Here is a 26,265-nt window from a genome sequence, read left to right as displayed (position 1 = left end):
AATATAATAAAAAAATAATTTTACTTTTCTATAAATATTTGTATTATTTATCAAATATAACAATATAATCAACTGTTTGGTAATAATTATATTAAATATTTAGAGAAGTACAATTATTTTTGATATACCTATTAATCCATTTGATTGAAATTATTTCACTCAACATTTGATAGCTACCAGAATTTTTTTTCAGTGTAAAATGGAAGAATATCATTAATGTTATTCCGCGTAATAATTTTCATAGCATTATCACGAAACTTTTTTGTCGTGTTTGTTATAAGAGCGAAGGAACAATGCGCTCCGTTTTTAGTTATCGTTCTTATTTCTCTTAATGAAAAGTAATAAATAATTCTATTCTATATAATTCTAAAAATAGTAAATATAATTTTCTCGTGATATTTAAAACAATATTTTTGTTCCATTACAAAGCGAAAGATACAGCGCTAACGTTGTACCACGTACGTTTTCGTAATTAACATTATCGCGAGATTTATTTGTTTGTCGCTTCTGCTATCGGGAATGAAAGAGCAAGTGTGCGCTGGCGCGCAATAAACTAGGCGCCTCTTAGCTCGATCGTGATTACATCGTTTTAATTCGCGCGTGTTATTTCAATCGGCGAAGACGCATGCACGACCAATCGCAAGGTAGCATCGGCGCGAAGCGGCATACATGGCACATTGGCACCGACTGTAGAGGGAATTCCATTGAAGTCGAAGCTTTCCCCGCGCGGTAGGCGCGATAAAAATGCGTGAGAACGCGTCGTCTCGTCGTGTATAGCCGAGCAGGAGCCAGGAAGAATCACGATTCCCCGGAGAAACTCGATACAAGTACGCCAAGTTTCGAACGACGCGACGGCGCGGCGCGGCGCGGCGCGGCGAGGGATCGCATTGCTCAAGCGTCCTTTTGCAACAGCGACGTCCTCGCTCGCAGGAAGGTCGTTTCGTTTCGCCATCGATTGTAACATCGCGGCTTGTACGCGCGCGCGTCATCCTTCTTTAGGACCCGCGTATCTCTGGCGTTTCTCGCGTTGTTACTCTCTCGAATGAGAAGCGAGAAAAAGGGCGTTTAAACGTTTCATGGAAAAGAATATCGGATAAAGGGACTGCCGCCGATCACGCTCTCGTTTCTCTCTCTCTCTCTCTCTCTCTCTCGGCTACCTGCCTATATCTCCGCTATGACCTACGGCGAATCTCACGATCGGAAACGAGAGCAAAAAGACAAGGAGCGTAGCCTTCGTGCCAGACGGTGTACAGCGCGTTGCGCGACTTCTCGTGGTCACGCGACACCCCTCGAAGAGGCACGAAGGTAAACGCAAGCAACGTGATGTGGTGGTTGCGTCGGGGACTAGTTTGGAGTTTGGAGTCCGGAGTACTCTGTACTCTGTAGAGAACCGGAGTCGCGCCTGCTCGTGCGGGTTCGTGCAGATTCGTAGGTTCGGACAGGTTCGTGCGGGCTCGGCCGTTCCCGTCACTGAGCTCGCGAGCCCTTCGCCGCCGCCGCCGCCGCCGCCGCTGCCGCTGCCGCCGCTGCCGTAGCCGTGATTCACAGTCCGGGTCAGTTCGTCGAACGATCGTCGCTCCGTGCGGGAGGACGCGTGCGCGAGTGCCGCTGTGTGATCACGTGAGCGGTGAGAGCAGTGCGGAACAGTTCGATACGTTGATTCGTTCGGTGGTGACTAAGTCGCGTCCGTAGCCGTGCGTCGCGCATCGTGGTGTCATATTCGGGCCACCCTTAAAGTGTAAAGTGAAAATATAACGTAATAATCCAGCAGCGGAGCGGATATCGGGTTCAGTGACGTACCGAGGGATAATGTGCAGGCGTGTCGGCGTGCGGACCGCCGTCGAAGTTTCACGGAGAGACACGAAAGTCACCGACAGGCGCCAACACGCGTGACAGGTAAGACTTAACCTCCACCATCATGGTGCGCGCTGGCTGGGCCTCGCCGCTCTCGCGGTCGAAATTCTCGTCCAACGACTCCCCGACACAATCGGATATCTTTCGCGTAGGCGTGGTTTTTGCGATCCCTGCGTATCGGCCGGGACGATCGACGAGACGAGGGCGCTTCGCCGCCCGAGTGAACCCATGAGAAAATCTAGACGAGGAGAAAAATGGATATAAAAGTTACACTCACCAAAAGATAATTAAACTTAATCGATCAGATTCAGACACACGTCGTCGATTTCTTTTGATCGTTCGCTCGTTTCGACACTCTCCAGAGAGGCAATTTAATTCTGTTTTGAATACAACGAGTTGTGGGCGAACCCCGGAGCCTTTTCTTTCGAAAGATCCAGCCTCTTTATATCTCCGCTTTATTCTCAGGTATCGGTTTCACGCGTAAAGCAAGTGTTGCGAGTCGATTATGGGGCATAAAAGACCGTTGCATTTTGCATTCGCCGGGGAGCTGGACTTCGTTTAGCTCGATTCGAACGTATCTGGATACTTACTGCGTCAGAAAGAAAGCGAGTCCACTCTGTAGTCTGTGTTTGAGAACATCGCTCCGGAGCAGCGGTTCTTAACCTTCTCTCGACTCCCACTGACTCTCATTGAATCGCCACTGTAAACTAGATTCTATTCATTTTACAAATTGTTATAGAAATTCAATGTTATTTTGAATTTTTCAATCGGACATAATTCGGACATCCGTATAATTTTCACATTTTTAACGGATTTCAAGGTCGACTTCGGCAAAAATGGAAACAACATAGTCATTTTTCGGAGTAAAAACCTATTTTAATTCAAAAAAGTTCCAGACAATGGAAAGTGCGCGTGAAATCGGAAATACATTTTGTGCACTCTGCTATTTTTCTATCTAAGTCTCCTGTAGCAAAAGATTTTCTTTTGTCATATTTGAAGATCTTTCGAGTGAATTTTGAGAACCGCTGTTCTGCATTGAATTCTAAGTTGCAGGAGGGGAGGAAAGGGCATGATGAAATTTTAAGCGTGACGCGAAACTATCTAACGGGTCGAAAGAAAGAAAGCGATTAAGGAAAGGAGCATTAATGTGAAAACTAATTTACGAATGTTTAACGCGAATTTTTCCCTTCAATTGTTTTGCCAATTAAAAATAGTACAATACATTAAAATCGAAATATTGTCCTGTGTTGAAATACAGATTAATAAAATACTGAATTTTCGAACTCTTAAATTTTTTGCGGTATACATTACGTTGTCAGCGGAAAGTGACTTAACAAGATTCATTGTGTGAAGGAGTGTTTTAGAAAGTATGTTTTGGCGTGTAACTAAAAGAAAATAATGGCGGGCATTTGTCATAGCATTGTGGACACGATACGAAATAAAATAGCATTCTTACCAGCGACATACTGTCTCATCTTATTATATTTTTATATCTGTCTGTGAACATCAATATTCCGTTCTGTAGAATGCTCTAGAATTATTTCTTGCCTTTTTTTTCTACGTGCTTAGTCATCTCTTTCTTTGTTATTATGCATTTTGTTTTATTTAATTTTTTTTACATCATATATTTTTCTAACTTTTAAATTTAAAGGTTTGTCACATTTCGTGTAGAGATAATGCTTTTTGTTTTTTCATTTCTCGGATTTGAGAATCTGGAATTATTCACTTCTCCTGATTACAATTTATTTATAATATAATTTTACGTATAATTTATTAGTAATTCAAATTTAAACATAGACATCGTCGTTTGGAGCACAGTTATCATTTTTTCAAACTTATATATTCTAGCATCTCTCAATGTCTAGTTATACAACAAACGGCCATAACTTTGGTAGATATATATATGTGGCTCCGATGTGATTATTATACAGCGTACATAATATGCGCATACGTTTGTTTCATACAAAGAATATTCGAAATCCTACTATATTCCTTGTGTGGAATTGCATAATATGTTCTTGTCACTTTTGTACATTTGCAATTGCAGACGCAGTCATCTTTGATATTTATAACATTTTGCAATCAGTTTAATATATTTTATTTGCGTCGAGCATGAATACATGTAATAATAAAATTAGTATATGTTTTACTACAATTAAGACAAAAACGTTTAAATTATTGCATGCGCGGGAGCAAAATACCGATGCATTTTTAAATCATTTTGCAATCATTTATCAATTATACAAAGAAAAAAAATTGCATTTTGGAAAGCATAAAAACACACCAATCGGCGTTCGATGCAATCGAAGTTCGTAATAAAATAATGTATTCAATGCGATTCGTAGTCGAGTATGCATACATAATGCGATTTCCTGGAATCGAAAACGAAATATTCATATGAGAAAAGACATTTCCACGAGACTTTATTAATATTTTAATATTGTTTCGACGAACAGTGTGAAACCGAGAATGTTCAGATATATATATCACTCTCGCGTCGACTATCTACCAATACAATCTTAGCAATACAGGTCATAGTTACCTTTACAGGTCATAGTGCTTTGAAATGTTATATTTTGATTTGAAAGAATTAAATGAAATAACAAATTATAACCAATCTTACTCAGGAAAAACTGTAAGATTATTACAGAAAGTCAGTAATACTGAGCATTACTGAAAACTGTAGAATAAAACATTATTCAAACAATTATTAACGGGTTATTTAAATATATCAAATAATGAATATTTATTGGGACGTTTTAATATTTATTAATACAACAAGTATTACTTTACAACATTTGATTTTAACAATTAAATTATTAATTAATAATTTTATTAGGTGTTGGAATTAATTCGTAGCGTTTTACAAGTGATGGGAAGTACTTTCATTAATGTATTTTTTAATGCTCATGTGAAATAAATAACATTCTTTCATTAAAAACGCTACGAATTAATTCCAACACCTAATATTTTATCCAACTATACGCATCAACGTTTAATTATCAAGAAGTATAAGATTGACTTATTATTGATTATTATTATTGATAAAATATAACATGTTATATAAAAAAAATTTTACATTTAGAAAAACTTATTGTCAAAAAAGTTTATTTTTCAAGTTTGATTTTAATTTGTGTATTTAATTTTAAATATTAAATATCGATAAATAGAGTACTAACGACGAGATTTCTTCTGAAAGAATTACTGCAATTCTAAGTAATTCTTTTTTGGAGGTTTGTCTTTTAAGGATACTTTATGTACAGTAACGTTTTCGAGGTTCCTGCATATGCATTTGACTTCTTGAATCAAGCCGAAAACAAGGTATTCAGACGCAGGTAGTAAAGTCGTTCTTCGCAGTTTAATATTTTAGTATTCTCTCGCAGTGCAGATACGGAGAATTTTCGGAGCACGCGTGAATATTTCACGAGTTCTATATTTCGGAGCTTGTGATAAAATAATTCTCGCGCTCATGACAAGATAACGCAGTTTTCACGTTCGCGTTTCGAATATAATACGTAATACGTATTTCGCGGAGAATCGAAAACAGAAGGATCCGAGAAGGCAGGACAGGACGGAATGGGACGAGAGAACGTTCACCGGGACGTTTTAATACTTTAATACCGTTTCGGGATACAAACGCGAGTCCGGGAAATATGTCGCTTAGCGTCGTCGTCGTCGTCGTCGCCGCGACTCGCGCCCCGAATTTATGCGGCCAGTATTCTTCCCTACGGTATTCCATTGCGTATATATCATCCCTGAGTCTGGAGCGGTGAATCGTGTGTAATCCACCGTTCTCGTAACGGCCACAACGCGCTCTTTATTCCTCCGTCCACTGCAGAAAACTATAGCATTTTCGAGCGGTTTGTACTACTTCAAGCTTGAAGGCTCATTGCTTCGTGAAACGTTAGACCGTTTTCAGAGAAAGTAGATAAGCTCCGCCTGTGTCAACAGTGCCTATACACGATGTATTTTCCTCGGAGTCTATCGTGAAGGTAAAAGTAAACGATGATACGTGGTCAACTCGAACATTTTTCTACACAAAACTGCAGTGTTTGTAAGATTATCCTTGTTTAATAAATTAAAAAAACTTGGATGTAATTGACATATTTATTAGAGTGATTTTTAAAAATGTTGAAAATTCTTGCTTTTTAATGTTTTAAGTAAATATACCCAAGATTATATCAAGTCTTAAAGATATCCGGGTAAAATCAACAGAATAAATCTGTAAATCTCAGCTCTGTTTACACTGAAAAAAGGTTACTAAGTTTTAATAAATATTTATTTCAATAGTACTGACGAAATATTTACTAAGCGTAAACATACATTTATTTGATTTAAGTATAATTTTTTTTTATTTTCAGTAAATTTTTATTTATTGTAAGTAAATATTAGGTGTTGGAATTAATTCGTAGCGTTTTACAAGTGATGGGAAGTACTTTCATTAATGTATTTTTTAATGCTCATGTGAAATAAATAACATTCTTTCATTAAAAAACGCTACGAATTAATTCCAACACCTAATATTTTATTAGTACTATTGAAACAAATATTTATTGAAATTCAGCAAATTTTTTTTTTTAGCGTGAGTAAATAAATTTTTTAGAAATTCTGTAAATAATATTTTGTGAAATTGTGGGTGAGCGGAAATGTATTATTTTACTAGTAAAGTAACTTGAGTTACATCACTGTTTACGGACTATTTAAAGATGGACAGGCATGGATAATGAAGAGATACATCATCCAGACTCGTGTACGAGTGAGATGCAGTTTTGAAATGAAATATTTGTTTGTATGTGTGCGTGTGTACTTGACTGTACGTATGAATATGTATGAAAAAGAAAAGAATCTATTGATGGGAATCGACGTAGCATCTGTGTTATCCTTATGGTATAAGCGTCTTTCAAACTTGAGCAATTCTACTACGAAAAAGTTAGTTCTCTCATTAAAGGCGACGATATTGCGATGTTAACAGCGTAGTCATGCCGCACGTAGTACAGATGCACGGAAACGACGTAATTATAATCTCGGAAAGTATAACACTACCGCTGGTTGGATTTCATTTCATCGCGGGAAGAATATTAAGGAGCAATGTCGTTCGAATAGATACATACTCGTTTTAATAGAATGGAAGAAGTCTATACGAAATCACGGAATATAAAAACGAACGTACAATTAAATAGTAACAGCATTTGATCAAGTAAAACATATTCTTTTTCCTTATATTTTTTAATTAGTCCATTTTCTATCATATATATTCTTTGATTAGTTTATTTTCAAATTATTATATATTTTTTAATTATTTTCTATTAAGTAAAAAAATAGTATTTTTTTACCTTTTTTTAAGAAATTTAATTTTTTGAGTATATCAATTTTGTAATAAAAAAGTAATATAGTCGATTCTTTTAATTTAAATAACCTGTAATTTCCATCTTTTAAGAATTTACAAGCAAATTTTATAGATGAATGTGATTAAATAATATTATTCTACTTTTTAAAGTGAGTTTTAACGGAACTTTCCGTTCTTACGAACGAAATTGATTAGGTTAACTCAAGGGATATATCTGCAAAGTTTATTCAAACGTTTTAGTAGATATCCGTGAATACTTGATAAGCGAACGCGTCATCTGGAGTCGGCTTTATAACGGCGAGGCACATAACCACGATGAATGGACAAGAGGCGGGGGAGGATGAGCTGAAAGTATGAATGGGTTAATCAATTTATGCAGGCGTAGTCTTTGCCCGCATCCCGACCGTCGCATCGTGGGATCACAAATTTTTAGCTGCGAACGGCGAATGCTGAGAGAGAAAGAGGTGTGAATGTATTAAAGAGAAATCTGATAGAGAACGTGTGCTGCCAATTAGCGATTAAAACTAATTAATTTAATAAGAATAATTTCAATATATTAAATATAAAATGTAGGTACATGCAAAAAACGGTCTTTCTGAAGTATTAAAAAATTTAAATGTAATATGTATATAATAGAGATACAGATGAAAATAATTTTATTAAATTAAAGTAATTATATAAGACGCTCAAGTCCTTGCTAGAATATTAAAGTTTTTTGTAGCACTTTTTGTAGCTTATTACATTTGAATTTTTTACATATTTATTTTGATACTTCAACAAAATTATTTTAAGATTTTTAATTAGCTAAATTTTTAGATATTTCAGCGCAAAATCATTTTTTCTGTATAAGAAGTGGATATGTACGATAAAATGAAGAGATGTACAAGTTCAAAGATAATCAATTTTAAAAATAAATTCAGTTATACAGATGGAATATCTTCTTTATCTAGAAAAGTTAGAGATTCTTATTGTTCTTATTGTTGTTCTTATCAAAACAGTTAGAAAATACTGTTTTGATTATTCGGTTTTGATTTCTTTTATTAGTCGTTTCAACACATTTTAGCATTTCATTTTTTTCGTAAAATAAATGTTTAGATACATCTATCGTGTACAAGATAGCGAGTAGTACGTCGGTACGTAATACTTTCAGAGCACGTTCCTCGATAAACGACATTGTGCCAGCGCGGGGTTAAGCGACACATTGCCCTAATTGCATGTAACGTGATCTCTATCTTTCGTAACGGTACTCTTGGTCGATTTGCTTAATAAGAAAACTTTGTTACGGCGTGCCGTCAATCCTGTCATGTTATCAGAATCACAAATGTATCGTGCTATCGACGAGAGCAAGAAAGCAGCCGTGAACTCGCGCGAGTGACTGGTCACTGAATCATTCGCACAATAATCCACGCCTGCACACCCGCGAGGCGCTCGACCGTATTGTTACATGTGCGACGGTGCATCTATACTCTACATGTTGTGTATTGCTTCGCATGTATGTGTATATCATATCACGACGCCCGTGCACGAGTAAAGCCAGTTCTGCTCGCCAAATATGCGTCTACCTGAGGCGGATATCATATCGCATAGATGGTATAAGATATGTGACTAGGATTGGCGAACGTTTCATGGAATATCTTAAAATCTTCTATACAATACTAGTCCAATATAATAGAACTATATAATATACATATATTATATATAATATATATATATATGATGTAGTAAATATAATCATGAATTAATGACAGAAAGAGCAATTTTGCTGAATATATAAAACTTTGACTAGATATATATCTGAAATATTAATTAATTATAGATATATATCTATAATTTTGTTAGACCATCAATACACTGAAAGAAAAGTTTAATTGTTGTAACAATTTAGATAGTGAAATGTGGCATAGCATTTTTATATGGCTGTAGCAATCAGTTTTTGATTGTAGAAGCAAATTTTTAGTTGCGTTAGCTTATTAAAATCATATACTGACATTGCGGATAGGTTAATGCAACTAAATTTGCTGCTACAACTAAAAACTGATTGCTGCAGCCATATAAAAATGCTATGCCATATTTTACTATCTAAATTGTTGCAGCAACCAATCTTTTTTTTCATTTATGTGAGAAATTCAAGAATGAGTATTCTGCAAAGTTCCGATATTTTAACAATAAGTTTGACGTCCTACATACAGTGAGAGCAAAAAGTATTCATACAAGAAAATTTTTTATAAAAACAGTCTTATTTGTAAAAAATAAACATTAATTAGCAATTTTATACAATGAATATATCCTGTTTTAACGTAAACAAACGAACTTCGTATGTATTTCTGTTTTTAGAAGCTAAATTTCTTGATTGTATGAATACCTTTTCAGCATCCAAACAATAGAATTTTTTATTTTCGCTTATTTTTCATGATATATTTTCTAAAATTAATACATATCTTTTTGGTGCATATAATTTTAAGAAACATATAATACAATTTATTTTATTCTTTATGAATAAATTGTTAATTATCCAGCAAGAAACGATCGCCAATTAAACGTCGAATCGACGTTTGGTGTTAAAATCATTGTATCGATATCGATTCGATGACTCATTTCTCTCTGGATAATATTTACTTTTTAAAAATAAAGTTTTTTAAAAAAATATTTTCTCTGTACGAATACTTTTGCACTCATTGTAATTATTTTTATAGTCCAATAAAATTTATTTTCAGATTTGTATCTAGCTAAATTTTTATATATTTAAACAAAACCAACTTTTTTGTGCATATATGTTACATTAATCATATATGTGTGTGTATGTAAATAGTTCAATTAATTTTATATTTCCGAATGTCATTTAATTTCCCGTTTTAAAAACCTATTAGGTGTTGGAATTAATTCGTGGCGTTTTTAATGAAAGAATGTTATTTATTTCACATCACCATTAAAAAATACATTAATCAAACTACTTCCCATCACTTCTAAAACCCTACCAATTAATTCCAACACCTAATATTATATTTTATATATATATATATATATATATATATATATATATATATACACACACACACATACATATACACATATATATAAAATAAGATCCCAGTAGAAATTTAACAATTTTATTTTTGTTATGTATGCGCGTGATGAATCTGTCGACACTGAAATCTTACATTTAACATTCCGTCAGATGCGTCATGCATCGAGAAATTACACATCCGACAAGTGTGCATTCGAGAATTCTGCTCCGTTGTCTTTATCTTTCTCATTATCGATATGCTAATCAAAAGGTAGACATGAGTGCTGTTCTATAAATAGATCGACAACGTTGCGTGTGCAAAATCTGAAATGAACTTGCACACGAGTTTGCGAATTATTCGGAACAATTGATGTAGTTGATAACAATTGAAGATGTTTCTCTTCAATATATAAAAGTTCAATATATAAAAGTAATTCAATATTTAAAAGTGAAAATATATGAATTGAGTATTGATCAATATCAGTATCACACAATATAAATCTATACTTTTCTTTATCTGATAAAATGTAAAGATTATGAGTTATTAGATTATGAGTATGTCTTCAATTAAAAAAGGATTGGGATCATTATAATTACATAATTTCTCTTCCTTATAATTATTAATTACAACTTAATATAAATTACGCACACACACACACATATATATATATATAAAATATAAAAGATATATATATATATATATATATATATATATATATATATATATAAAAGATCAACTCAAGAATATGTATGTAATAAAGTATATATATATATATATATATATGTATATATATATATAACTTTATTACATACATATTCTTGAATTGATCTTTTCTTTCGAGAGAGGCAGAATTAGTATAGAAAAGAAGTAGACCCATGACAACGTTATAATCTTCCATACGACATATAGAGGCGCAATTCCGTGAATTTGTGTTTGTGTGAACCTTCCTTATAATTATCTCATTCCGACTCGTTTATTATCCTGCCAATCGGGATGAATATTCAAGGACATTATGTAAACGATTTATCGTTTTCATTTCGGTGAGCTTTAATTTCGTCACTGCATATATTCCATAACACATTAAATATGTATTAATAAACGTGTATCGGTCTTAGGTGTGATACGTTAAATTTCATTCCTTTTAGATACGGTTTCGATTACAGATATGTTATTATCCTTTAGTCAGCAGCATACAACATATTGTATATTATAAATCACGATTTGAGTCTTAACTATTTCGTTTAATATTTTTTTTTCAGGTATATCTTTATTTAGCAAATACTTTAATATCGTCGTTAAATTATTATTTAATGAGAATATTATATTCTAAAAAAATTTGATATTGTAATTACATATTTTTTTTGTGTTTATTTTTCATGTTAAAAATATTTTGATATTTTATGTTTTAACATTGACGACAGAGTGAGTCATCAGCATACCTTTCAAGTTACCACACTGAAAGAACGGTTTTATTGATATGATCTAAAAATTTAGCTACATATACTGATCTAAAAATAGCTTTGTTGAATAATAAAAATAAGAAATTTCAAACATGATGAGCAATGCTGCGAAACATTTTGACGTTTTAGCAAACAGTTTCAGTTTCCTACATAATTATTTTGATGGTCTAACAAAATTAGTTTCAGATTTGTATCCATAGCTAAATTTTTATACTTTAGCAAAATCATTCTTATCGAGCACCTTTCGACCAGTGGTCCATTGGAAATCGAACATCTCTTCTGTTAGAGATTATCATGTTCATAGAAATACTTGTTTGTCCTTTTTATTCCAAGAATATTCTCATGAAATTTATGTCTACGCGCATTTACAAGTAACTACACGCAACAAGTAACTACATATATTTGCAAGTTATTAAGAATTTTGACTTCATTTTATATGAATGTTTATGGATCATACTAATCTGGAATTAAAAACGAGAAGGTTACGATTAAAAACCGAGAATATTCTTCCCGGTTGAAACACGAAACGTGAATTCACATGCACCGTCCATCTCTATATTTTCGTACAATTAGTACCATATGCGCCTTTTTTCTTGTCCTCAGTTTTTCTAGAGAGAAAAAAAGAGGATGGTCAGAGCTATTAATCTTCATGCAGACCAAATGTGTTACAAGTGATTTAAAATTCAAACGATTTCAGGGTCTTTTCGGTCTCTCATTTGAAGGTTCTCTTAGAGATAAGTATGTCTTTCGTTCTTTCATTCTGATAATAACGATCGGACCTCCTTTTCCGAAGTCTTTCTCTTCGAAGAAATGTAGAAAAAGAGGATGTATACATATTTTCTTTTGTCCTCGCCGAGGCTGTAGTCTCGACGATTTCGCAATGAACGTGCGAAGTCAAATTAACTTTTGTCGAGACCAGTAACGACGATTCCTCTTTCTCTCTCTTTTGATCTTTTGGTGGCCTGTTCGTTTACCACTTTACTTTACCATCATTATATACCCTTTGTCTTTCTTCCTGGAACTCGTTTCGGACCCATCTCGATGGGCCCAGTGAGAGCGAGACGATCTTGCGAAAACGATCGCATTCTTGATCCTGTTTGGACCTGACGGGTTGATTTTAAACTTGAATTCTTCGAGTTTGTGTTGAAATAAAGGCTTCTTAAATTCTTAAATATTTATGTAACTTACAGAGAATTTTAAAATTTTATTTTTATATGCTTGCATGAGTTTTCGAGTTTTTTTAAATCAGTTTTGAAAATATGATATTACGATGTATATTAAAAAGAAAATATAAAATATATTTTAATTTTTACGGAAGAATATAATTATTTATTTTTAAATTCAGCTATTATTATTTTACAAACAATTCATATAGCAATTTTGTGAAAATATAAGTCAATATAAATTTATTAAAAGTGTATATTGAAAAAGTGCAAAAATCTTTTTAATGTATGCGTGTATAAACTACATAAAACTACATAACCTTTATTCTACGTTAACGACTTTGCGCTGGTAGAGAAAACCGACATGTGGAAATATAATTATCTTCTGTTGCTACCGCATGTAACATGATCGTAATAACGTGTCCAACTCAATCATAATGATTCTTGCGACACGATGATTATTTCTATAGTAGCAGCTTAAGAAACGTTAATTGAGTAGAGTTTTAGCATTAGAGCGACCTTCGTCTTTGACACACTGACATTGCAAGATAATAGTGATTTAGTAATAAGATTAACCATCATGTTTGCGAATTTTTCAAACGACATTTCTCAAGACATGAACAGTCTTTATTCTGCTGCTAAGAGTTCGGTGAGAAAGAACACAACTTGTAATTCCAGTCATCAACTTTTTTTTTTGAAAAATCGCAGTTTTTGCAAAAGATATTTCTTTTAAATGAGTTTATCCATTATGAATTGAACAAAAATAAAATGTGTAATTACATATCTTATGTATGTATGTTTTTGATATATATATCTATAATATTTTTCTAAAATTTATAATATTAAAGTTGTTATCTGAGTTTGACACATTGAAATTTTCGTATATTTTTGCTGGTATTTCATTTTTATATATTTTTAGTAATTTTAAATTTATGACAAAAATATGATTAAAAAATGATTATTGAATGAAGAGATAATTTAATCCTATTAACGCTTTCAGAAACCATATTTATATTTATTGCGGCCATTTCTCTCTCTCTCTCTCTCTCTCTCTCTCTCTCTCTTTCTCTCTCTACCCTCCCCTCTCTCTGTCCGTTTGTCTCTTCGTTTCTCTCTGTTTTTATTTTTATTTCAAACAGTCGGATATTTTCAATATTGATGAGAAAAGTAAACTCTATTTTTGTAGAAATTTCTCTTTAAAATAACTAACAATATAAATCGTATTGTTTACCTCTTAAAGTTTTATATTTATTAAGCATTTTTTAATTGTTTTAAATTGACCAAGAAAACAACTTTCTTGATATAGCATAATAAATTATTTTTGAATTAAAATTTTGACAAAATATATTTTGAACAAAAGTTCGCGATGTGTATGTTTTATTTGTTAATATTTTTAGAAATTAATTTATTATCATTTTATATTATTATCTTTGATTTTTGAAAGCTATATATATTTTCAAGTGACATACTTTGAAATTAAAGAAGTCAAGATATAAATGAAACAATGACATTTTTTTAATCTAATCAATGGATATCAGAGATAATTGTAAGATATTGTTAAGATAATTAATTTTATTTGTCAAAATAAATAAAAATGACTTACTGTACGTTTTTTCTTCTAATGAAATTCTCCTGGATCTTCGATGTTTTCTTCTTTATTAAAAGTCGACTCAGGGAGAATCGGTCTTTAATAATTGACAAGAAAAACAAGTTGGTGGAAAGGTGTTTCTTAGCAACGTGTTTTACGTGTTAATCAAACGCGCGATCAGCCTCACCTGTCGCGCACGGCAGTGGAGAAAGGGAGGTAAGGCTTTCTATCCGCGACATCGGGCGTTTCTCATCCTGGTGGGTTTACCTTGGCGATAAAACGGCCTCTTGGCGCGGCTACACCGAGCAAATTGCGGGACGGAATGTTGGTGCCCCGTTCTGCTCTCGGGGAAACTCCGTGTTAGAATGGCCTCGGATCCTTCCATCCACGTGGATCCTCGAATAAAAGAGTCGACCAGCTGTAAAACGGCGAACCGTTATTACGATGAGAAGCAAGGAGAGGGAGGGAGGGAGGGGAAGGTGGTGGTTTGGGTGCTATACCAAAACCGTCATCCTCGGACGATGTTATACTTGGTAACTCACAGTCTGTGACCCTTTTTCTTTTTCTCCCTCCTTCGTTTGTCAAGGGTACAAAGCGAACTGGTGAGTGCGAAGATCAAACGAATCGCGATGAACCGCATGACGTTTGGAGATAATAGCGAAAACATAATCGTGAAATGAATGACGTTTAACACGCGCTGTTACTTTTATTGTGCATTAGTAAAAATAATAATAACCTTATGTAACAGAACTGGCAGTAAATGTAATAAGAAACATTAAATTTTTATATTTAATAAATTTATATATTTATATTGTCAAAAAAGAAGATTGAATAAAACAAAACCAATAATTGTATCTCTTATTCTTTTTTTTTTATCTTTGATAGCGAATACGTTATGATAAAGAATCAGCTTACCGTGTTTATGATGTTCTGGCTTTCATTGGATTTTATTCACAGTGAAAGAGAATACTCTTTTGACATCCTTTTGCCTTTCATCTCGCGTTGTCGCGTAAAGAGAGAAGGAGAAATTGAAATAGATGGACAGAGTGAGAGTGCGAGGATCAAACGAACGCAAATTATTTCCGCTTCCAAACGAAATAATCCCGTCCGTATCGTCGTCGTGGAAACAACGAAAAGCAATTTTCTCCACAAGTACGAAATAGTTACGGTGGGTCTATACTGGGGTTCCGTTTTAATACCAGCTCGGCACTGTATGTGCAAATGAACTCAGTTGCCTCAAAGAAATCATCCTGCGATACTTTATCTGATCTATTGTATCCGTGCACTTTAATATTTATTTCTATTATAATTTCTTTGTAAGTAAAGTTTTCAATACTCAATAAAATCATGTTTTTTGCAACACGCATTTGCAGATATGTGATTGCAAATAATGTATTATCCGCATTAAAGGAATAATAAGTGTTATAAAGAATTTTTTGTCATAATTTTGTATTGCAGCATTTTGAGAACAATTATTCACTTATACATAGGACTTTTACACTTAAAACACTCATATTTAAAATTATATTTTCAGACAATTAAATAAAATTTTATCTACTTTTTATTCTTTTATTTAGTTTATCTTTTTTCTGTAAACATTTACTTATTTATTCTTTTAAAAATGCAAAGAGATTTACGAGAGAGAATTTTCTTGTTCTACTCTTGCTTTCTTCTTTTTCTCTCGTTCTCTCTCTCTCTCTCTCTCTCTCTCTCTATCATCTTGATATCATATAATATAAGATTGTGATAGACGACGAAATATTCCTACGACTACGTCATGCGTAGTATTAGCGAAATTACTGTGGTTATCGGGGGCGTAATTAAGACAAATTACCGACACACGGGTTATTTTTGCCTGTCACAAAGTTGCGCGACTAGTTGCACTTATTATTACAAGGCTGTCGTCAAATAATAGATCCATAGATATCAACTACGTCATTATGGTAATTATACTTCGCTATTTTCTCTCTAGCTAATTTCAAGTAGAAATTTACAAATTGTGATTTGTAATATTTTCTTCTTTTAAAGAGCTCTTGGTCTTTTTCTGTGAGATTTCTCTTTTGGAAGAAATGAACGAACTTGCACTGATTGGATCGATCGGAAAGACATTACTTTCTATTACTGAAACTTTATCCATTTAGTTCGAATTTAACAAAGTTCCTAGTTTGCGCTGCTTTATTTCGATCGACACGAAAATCAATTTTTAATATAAGTTTCAATTATTCCACAAAATTATTTATGTACGACTACTATACTTACCTTTCGTGTAATTTTCATTTATTTAATATAATGGACTTTTTATGGAATCTTTAAAATTTTTTAGATTGTATTAATTCTTTAGTATTAATTTTTATTTTTTAAAGTTGTATTTATTATGTAATTGTATGCTTTTTTCTTTATCTATTCTAGTAGACATTTTATGTAAGCATGTAAATAATTAAAAAATAATAATTTTTTTTTATTTCATTGAGAAAAATGTTCTCATTAAACTTACAAAAGGATGGCATTTTGATGAAACCAAACAGAATTTCTAGTTATTTATAACCATTACATTTTATGATAAATAAAATTATATAATAAATAAAAATTTAAACAATAAAAAATCGATGCTGAAGAAGTAACATAATCTGAAAAAATCTCATGATCCAAATTCCGTTATGTAAATAAAGCAAATTCATTTATAATTCTAAAAATGGGAAATAATTTTTTAAAGCGCGGTAAAATGCAATGAGAATATGTATTCAGAAAATACACGTGATTCTTTGTGCATTCTTTGTTTCATTCCTTTGTATACTTAGTGGTGCACGGAATATTAGACTAAGCTATTCTAATCGTTGATGGAAAGAATCGCGTGTCGCCGCTTCCCGTCACGCGCTGATGCCGCTGTGAACATGGCATAAGGGCACTAGGACGCCGGAAGTGAATGTAAATACCTGACGTTGCTCGTCAAAATTTCAAAGAAGTAAATAGTATTATTAGCAGCTAACAATATATATAGTATAGAACATGCCAAAATATTCTTTACATGAAAATTTTTTAAAACTTTTGTTATTGGCTTTATTTATTATTTCCATGTCGTAATCCGTTTATTATGACTATAACGTGTTTTATGTGTTTATTTTTTTATATTACACGTCTTATCAAAATTAATATTTTTTTTTTATTATGTAAAATATTAATTTAAATACATAAATGGTTATCTGATTTTCTAATTTATAGTTTATTAATAATAATAAGTGGTATTCTTGTAGTTTGGACAAATTTAAGCAATATTCTTATTTACAATAGATATCTAAATGGAATTCCAAATGGAAAATGACCACAAATGGACCAGGTATTTCCATACAAAGTAGATGTTTCTTCAGTGTCTATATCAGTGTGAATTTGTCTGAATTATCCGCAATTACCGATAATATAGGGGACATTATCGTAAAACTACTGTCGGCTGATGCAATTTTCAATTTCTCTCGGTCTTCTTACACAGCTATTCGCACGTCAAATTTTTTTGTTGCGCAAGCAGACCACGAGCTTCTTATGCTCACGTCAATATTATTTCTTGCCAGTTTCCAGCATCGGGAAAACCAATCAACGAAAAGCTGAAAAGAAAAATCATATTATTGAAAAGATTATCTGTATCTTGGAGCTTTAATTTATTTTCTTTTCCTTTGTTAGGTATTTCTGTTAGTTGAAGCTATAACTATTTGCGAGATTATTGCTTTCTTTTACCGCACAATACTTGAATACGAGATGGCGTCCTGCTTTCTAGAATACAACAGTGGTGTTTTGTCGTTGATTGGCTATGGATGGATTCTCTTCCTTATTGAGATGGTAATCATGGAAACGTCTAACATTTTGAATTGATGTTTTTGTATCTCTTTTCACAGTAATTTTTATCAAAGCCTAAGCAAATCATCGTATAAGTTTCTTGTAAATTACACATAATGCACGTATTTTTTATGAAACAGGTTCTAGATATAATTTTAACGAAGAGAGAAATATTTGTCGGATTTATTCATTTTCTTTTTCGTATCATCAAAATTAAAGAAAAGATACACATACATATCCGGATTTAGAGGGATTTGCAGATTTAATTTTCGCGATAGAATCCGTTGAGCAGTGAGCAAATTTTCCCAGACTTTCACAAATCGAATGCAAATCACAGACTTCTTGGCCTCATGTAAGAAATAATACCAATCACTTAGCCACGGAAAACCGTTAACTCGATTCTGCGAGCCATTATTTTACTTCGGAAATACCGGATTCCGAGAAATTATATGTTTGAAAGTGCTTTGCGAGACAAATATCAGAGTTCATGTAGCAAGTGGAGTTTCTTGCCTCTTTATATATTGCAATCCTGTCCAAGACCTTCGGTGTATGTATTTGCGAAAATCTGTACTTAATATCCGTCCTGAGTAGCAGTAATGTTTGTTATTCTGACATCATCAATGGAATGTAAATCGCAACAAATGTTTAGCTTCATGCAGCATAATAACAATCCCTTATTGTTGGTTGTAGCATGGAATTACTCGATTATGTTATTTCTATTTGAGAAACTTAATACCCTTGAATATTATAAGTTTGAAAACACTTTGCGAAACAAAATATCATGCAGCTGTATCCCTTTTACTTTGTAATTCGTTTTGAGACTCTTGAATTATCTTAATTCGTGAGAACTCAAAGCGAAAAATCGCAAATTTGATACCTCGGTTGAAGTGTTGTGTTTGTTAATCTTGAATATCAATCGAATGTAAATTACGACAAGTGTTCGACAAATAATTATATTTGATACTAATGGATAAACATTTTGAAAATTTAATGATTTAAAATCATTTTGAACAGATGCAATGAAACTTTTAAAATAGCTTAAAAGAATTATAAAGTATTAACAAGATTACATGTAAAAATAAAACATGATCGAACGTTAAAGCATGAACGTATAATTAAATTGAATTAAATCTTAGAATTTGATTTAGGATTTAATAGCTTGAATGGATTGAATTTATTAAGATAAATGAGACAGCAGAGTGAATTATAAATAATTATATTATTAGCTGCTATTTTAGTATATAATTTTATTACCATTAAATAATTTTTAAATAAATATCTTTTTATGATATCGTAATAATAATTACATATTAAAAAATCAATTATATATAGTTATTCATATCTAATGGTTTCAATTATCCTATTCGAACTTACACCGTTTAAAATGAATTAAGCTTCGAGTATAGCGTTTTACCGAAGTTCAGTCAGGAAGTTGAACTATCACTTCATTGCCATTCCATCCCCCAAGGCCTTCGAGTTATTCTTGAGTCAAGAAGATCCGAGGACTTAATCTCCGTCGCGAAGCATTATAATCTGTCTTGTTCTCAGAATATAAATCGAATGCAAATTGCCAAGCGATTTTCCGAGCGATTCAGGAAATAATACCTATCGATTAGCGGTGTTGAGTGCCGTTGCATGATTACCCGGAGTCTCCTGGGAAAACGAGTGATTCGCGTTGCTTATGAACGGATCGATCATCATCGTTAAAAAGATTCAATAAAATACGCATGAGAGATGGTCTACCTTGATTTACCTTGCGAATCTTGTCAGAAACAGCATTCTTTCTTCTCACGCGTGTGCTTGCTGTATTAGCCACTTATTTTATGTGAGAGAAAATTAATGCATGAGAATTTAATCATTTTCAGCTCGCATAAAACGAGAAACGAGCATTTTGTCGTATGCGCGAAACAATTACACCGAGACGCGTTACGCGTTACGACGATTTCTTTCGCCAAGCAAAATAGTTATCGCTAAGAAAACTGCACGTTACGAAACGCTGCAGGAATGCGTGACAGTACTTTGCCGAGAATAATGCGGTGACTCGAATGCACATGCGAAAAACGCATACCTAGGGTGTTCGGACAAAAAAGGAAAAAGCAAAAAGCTTACAATTGATGAATGAGACTATTTACAGTCTGCATATCTTTCTGATAATCTCAAAGACGGCATTGAAGAAAATGTTCTGAAAAGCAACAAAAGAAGGATTGGCAAATTCTACATTTTTTAGATAAAGTCCGTATTAATAAAAACTGTATTTTCTAGAAACAACAGCAAAACTTTTGTATTAAAAGTAATAAATTCAAATCAGAAAATTTTGTCATTGATATTTTAATTCAGTATTTTGGTAGATATCTCATTATTCCAGTTTAACGTTAATTGAGAATTTCTTTTCAATTTATTCAGAATAATATCTGTAATAGATTAAGAATCGACGTAACAAATAAATTAGTTTTTTGTCACAAGATATTGATATTGAATGATAAATTAGATCATGTTAGTAAAAACATTTAATTCTGTTATTATTATATTTTTAGTATTATGTTTTTCTCTATGTTTTTTATGTAAAACTATAAATTAATATAAAATTTAATAAAAAAAAAATATATATATATATATATATAATACATTATTTTCAAAGTTTTTGTTTCAAAAATGTATTTTCTTTGTATATCTATTAATTTCAATTAAAAAATACTTTGTTATAAGGTATTTTGTTACTATGATTGATTTATCTTTTTTTAAATTATCGTGATTAATATAATTTATTAATTAAAGCAAAAATATCTTTTTAAAGTATATAAATATATTTCAGTATTACACATTAGTTACTTTTATAGTTTTCGTCAGTTTATAAAGTCTGTTGGATAAAGTCCGGAATTTACCATGGTTTTTTTCACCTACTAGATCTTTCCAGCTAATCCTGAACAAAAGGGCCCAACAAGAATAGTATTTTAGTCAGACCGAATAGAATTTATGATTATTATATAACCCGAAAATTTTATTTACTCTAAAATACCATTCTTGTCGGGCTCTTTTGTTGGTTTAATCAGAACATTTTTTACAGTATAGATAATCACATTCTAATAAAATGTTATTGCAAATTATTATGTCTTATCATTATTATTATCTATTATTTAATTTCAAATATATAGTAAGTAATTGTAGAGTATACATAAAAGCTTTTGAAAATAATTTTAAAAGAAGTCATATAACGATAATTTGAGCAAGTGTATATGTTCTTTTTTAATGTTCTTATTTAATTGGTCGACTTTTTCCGTTAAAATTTTTTATGTGTTATATTCTTTTCACATAATAACTATGCGTCATGTATAATAATGTGATATCGCATTTTGTTCTGCATATATTTTTTAAAGTTCTCACGGTTAAATTATGATGAGGCGTTTTGTATCTTTTTAAAGACTGATTAATACGAATGGATCGCAACGATTGAATATGGTAATTAATTAATTGGAGAGAATGTGCGGGCGACAATCAGTAGCCGCTAATGTTAACAGAGGTATTCATTCTTGCATATTTTTATATGCCTCACTCTCGTAGTTTCTCTTTTTTTATCTTTACAGTTCCCTTGCATAAGAAATCTCGTTCACAAATCAAGATTGCGATAATCGAATGCTATTTTTAAGAAATGATGATCAAGATAATCGTGATTAAAATTGTCGTCTTTCTCGTCGCAAGAATTATTCTTTTGCGTCGAGAAGAATATTTTTGAAATTTCAAACTCGAGTACGCTGGACACTACTTTTTGATGTGATGTTTCGTTTGAATTCGTGACGTTCAACTTGTTAATTGGCGTGAATTATTATGGACGGACATCACAAGCGCCGCGCGCATAATGTAGACATGAAGATAGAACGAAAAGATAAGGTCAGATCTACTGATAAAATTCTAGAATATGGGGCATACGTTCACGTAATTCTTGCAATATTTAGTATGAGTTCTATGTAATTTTTTAAGACTTGGCTAGGCGACACACACACACACACACAGAGAGGTCTGTTCTTTTTAGTTAAAGTTCTTGCACGGCGTGGAGAGAAAACAAATGAACTGTGCAAAAAGTTCAGCTAGAAAAAACAGATCTAAAGATTATGAATGATGGACATATACTATGTTTTATATAAGATTGAGTTTGATTAAAAATTCTCAATTTATTTCTCTTAATTGATTTGGTAATATTACATGTACCATATATAAGTCTGATATTGAACTAATTAAGTATATATATATTTTATATATATATATAATTTTGCCGACCTAGTATTTTAGCTTTCTAAACGTATATTAATAAGGTATTTAAAATTATAATTTAATTTCTTTTGCATAAAAATCATAAGAGAATCAAGAAATACGTTATTTTAATCTCAAAATTTACTTATAGAAGAATATGATATATAATATTTTTTAACAATTTGAAGTCTTTAAAATTTTTCCTATTTATTTTGTGTGTGTAATTAATAATAAATTCATGCAAAATTTTTTGTGATCTTTGAAATGTCATATGATTTATATTTGCTTTGTAACCAATTTTGAATTGACTGAAAAAACTGTCGATTTGCCGATTTAACCTCGGAGCGAGATGTACTCAGTGAGGTCGTTCGACGTTTCCAATAATCGATCCGTTACACACCGGTAACAAAGTGCACGCTCACCAACGGCTCAGAGCCGTTGAACTTGTTAAGAATGAGATTTCGTTCACACCGCCTTGCCGGCACCGGAATCAATAAAGAGCCCGGCGAATTGAACTGGGTTAATACAAAAGCAGAGCGGTGCGATTCGCGCGCGGCGCGAGAGCTCCATTCCGTTCCGTTCCATTCCATTCCATGCGCGAGCCTATTCTCTGCGCTCATGCTCTTTTTACCGGCGCATGTAATGGATTACACGATTTAATCCGCTCTGTATCTCGCGTGTACAATTCTCAATTGATGTCTTCGCCGCCCCCTCTTTCTCTTTCTGTTGTTATTATTTCTGTTGTTATCATTTACCTATATACAAGTGTTTGTAGACGCGTTATTACTCAGAACATTATGAATGTGTTTCAATCACAATAAGCATTTTTTACTTTTATTATTGAAATGTAATTATGTTGATTCATTCATGTAAAAATTTGAATTTATACGTCTCTTTATACATGTTTCTATCTTTGATTTATGTATACTTTTGTTAAATTATGAAATTACTAATCAGTATACTTATATATAGTATATTTATATATTATTATTATACAGGGTTGGCCATATTCGACGGAAAGATGTTTTTTTTCAATCATGGGAAAAAACACATTTTTTGCTGTTCATTTTAAAAATCATTTAATAGGGTTCAAGGAGATTTCCGTCGAATATGGCCAACCCTGTATATAATACTCTTATATCAGTGTACTCATATATAATATAGAATGATACGCACATTTAGCAGGTATAATCGATTTTTTTTTTTTTTTTTGAGGAAAGATTGATTGAACTTTTTGTTTGTGTGTATTACTGTCTATTAAAATTTAATTAAGTTGTACTTTTTGTGGCCTTGTTTGAAGTTTCGATCCTTATTAAGATATAATATTATCTTATTTCTGTTTCGCATTTAATCAACATGTAATATTATAATATCTTTTTTATCTTCCAATAAGCGTTTCCTCCTCCATCTTCGTTTGTCCCACTCTACTCCGCTTTTATCTTTCCTTTACTTCTCTCTTTTCTCGCCAACCTAGCCGTAACGTACGGCCGACCGTATAACGCGGTCGCGCTATTAAATCTAAGTGGCTTAAGGCCTTAAAGTCCGTTTTTCGCGCCAATAAAAAGTGGATGAAATTACATTGGTCGGCTTGCGGCTTACTCTACCCTTCGGTCGTCGTCTCTTCGCCACCAGCCTCGCCTGAGAAAAATCCGCCACCGCCACCGTATTCACGAGTTATCGTGTGGATATCGCACCCTTTGCCCTCGGAAACGGTTCCTACTCGTAAGCAAAATGACGCCGGTGCAGGCAATGATACGGACGCCGCCGCGCCGCATTGCTGAGACGAAGTTTTGTGGCAGACAATTTCGTCGAGAGATAGCATCGCCGCGCGTTCTCTTTGGAGAAGAGATTACTGGATAAGAGTCGCGAGTCACGTTTGTAAATATGTGTGTGCTCGGTGTCTTTGGCGAAGCTCGCGTTTCTGCTTTCGCACAGTTCCTCTGCACGGAATGGGAAAATTAGATGGCGAGAAAAGGGGGAGGGGAACTTTAACTCGTTCCTCCCCTGGAAACTCGAGGTATTTTTATATCCGTGCTAGAGCGCTTCTTTCTCTCGTTTAACCGTTTCTTCTGATGCTACAATTCCTCGCAGTTGGAGTTACGTCTATGACATGTTACGTATGCTAATAGGTCTGCTTGGAAAAGATATCTTGAGGCTAGATTAACCATATAGTGTACTTGTTTGCGTTTCTTTGCGTTTCTAACAGAGAAAATTTAAGAGATAAAAGTTAATTACTCTTATAACGTACAATTATAACCGAAATTAATTGACATTAGACTTTAAATAATTTTTGATATCGACATTGCCTGTTTCGAGACTTTCGGTAAAGTCTGATAATGAGACGTTTTATTTTTTTTTTCAAAGACTCAGTCTCATGCAATGGAAAAAAAATCTGGTTGCATTAATTGGAATTTTTTGGTTGAAAATAGATAAATCAGAATTTACTGGTTGAATTTACTAATTATAATTCTAGTTGAGAGAAAGAGAGAGAGAGAATCAGAATTCTCTGATGATATGATCAGAATCTTCTTCATTTTCAATCTGAAATTTTGTTCAGTGTGTAATAGATTCTAGGAATCGATATGACATCTTGTTACACACTCGACAATACCGTACGACTTTGTTTGCGCATAACGATCGCAATTATCTCGGCGCGATGTTATCCGCAATGAATCACCTGCTAAACTGACGTAATGCGTGCCTACTGCAATTTGATGTTGCTACGACGTATTTAGGACGAAGAACCTTGGCACAGTGTGATAATACGTATAACGAAGTTGTAAGTGTAGATTGGCTCTTGCTTAGTAAGGTGATTCGCTATGATTCATCCGACATTATAATTCAGCAGTTGATCTCACAATATCACTTTTGGAAAAAACTTAATGTCATTTGGTCCATCGGATATGTGTTACATGGACTAGGAATACAATACAGACGCAAAAATAAAAATGGTTATTTTGAATTGGAAGAATTTCTTCATCTGATATATATAGCATTATTTTTATAAATCTGTAAAATAAGATAAAAATAATAAATTAAGTAATATGGATAAATAAATCAAAAAAATTATTTTTACGAACACTTTTGATGGAACAAATTATCGAAATATATTTAATATGATAATAATAAATGTAGAAATGATAATAATAAATGTAAAAATAACATTAAAAAAGTAATAATAATCATGGTAATAAGAATTGTATAGTTAAAAGATGTAAAAGATATTGCACGTTATTTTATATTTCCAATGTCTACCTATATAGAAATACTTGCACACACATAAATAAATTATATTTAATATTTCAAATTTTTAAAAATATAATTATGGGACATGTAAGTCCATTTGTGATCGAATGACCGAACAAAAGACGCACTATTACCTATAGTCGTATTTAATGCAAGCCAACTTGGGTAGCATCTGTGCGAAAGGCATGACGGAAATATAATCAATAAAGTGCATCTCGATGGGCTTAATCGCATAGACAGGCCGGCCGCTTCGTTAACCCTTTCAATGAAAATTAATTTAACGAGGTCTTGCATAGCCTTTTCTCACGAGGACGCTTTTCTTTTTCTTTGTTTAGGAAATCTGCGTATAACTCAGTCGGATTAATAAACACTTTTAAATAGCATCTATTTCACTTTTAAAAAGCATCTATTTCATATTTAATATTTTTGTCAGACTTCTTTATCGTTATTATAAAATAAAAAATATTAATAACAATTTGACCATAAAGATACTAAAGTAATTATTATAATTATAAAAATTCAATAATATAAT

General features: G+C 32.6%; 1 protein-coding gene across 3 annotated transcripts in view; it reads left to right on the top strand.

Annotated features, from left to right (window-relative positions):
* The window catches only part of PlexA (plexin A), a 271,478-nt gene that overhangs the window by 43,004 nt on the left and 202,209 nt on the right, over positions 1-26,265 (top strand). The window contains exon 1 of one of the 3 annotated variants that reach the window (XM_011062886.2): positions 110-1,896. The exons of the other annotated variants lie outside the window; for them this stretch is intronic. The gene's annotated coding sequence lies outside the window, so the exon portion shown is untranslated. Of the gene's footprint in view, positions 1-109; positions 1,897-26,265 lie in introns of those variants that run through there. 3 annotated transcript variants of the gene reach the window in all.

The sequence above is a fragment of the Acromyrmex echinatior genome, chromosome 3, assembly GCF_024713525.1.
Source record: "Acromyrmex echinatior isolate Ae372 chromosome 3, ASM2471352v2, whole genome shotgun sequence".
Classification (NCBI taxonomy): Eukaryota; Metazoa; Arthropoda; class Insecta; order Hymenoptera; family Formicidae; genus Acromyrmex; species Acromyrmex echinatior.
Note: the sequence above shows the minus strand (reverse complement) of the source record. Positions and strands in the feature narration are given on the sequence as shown.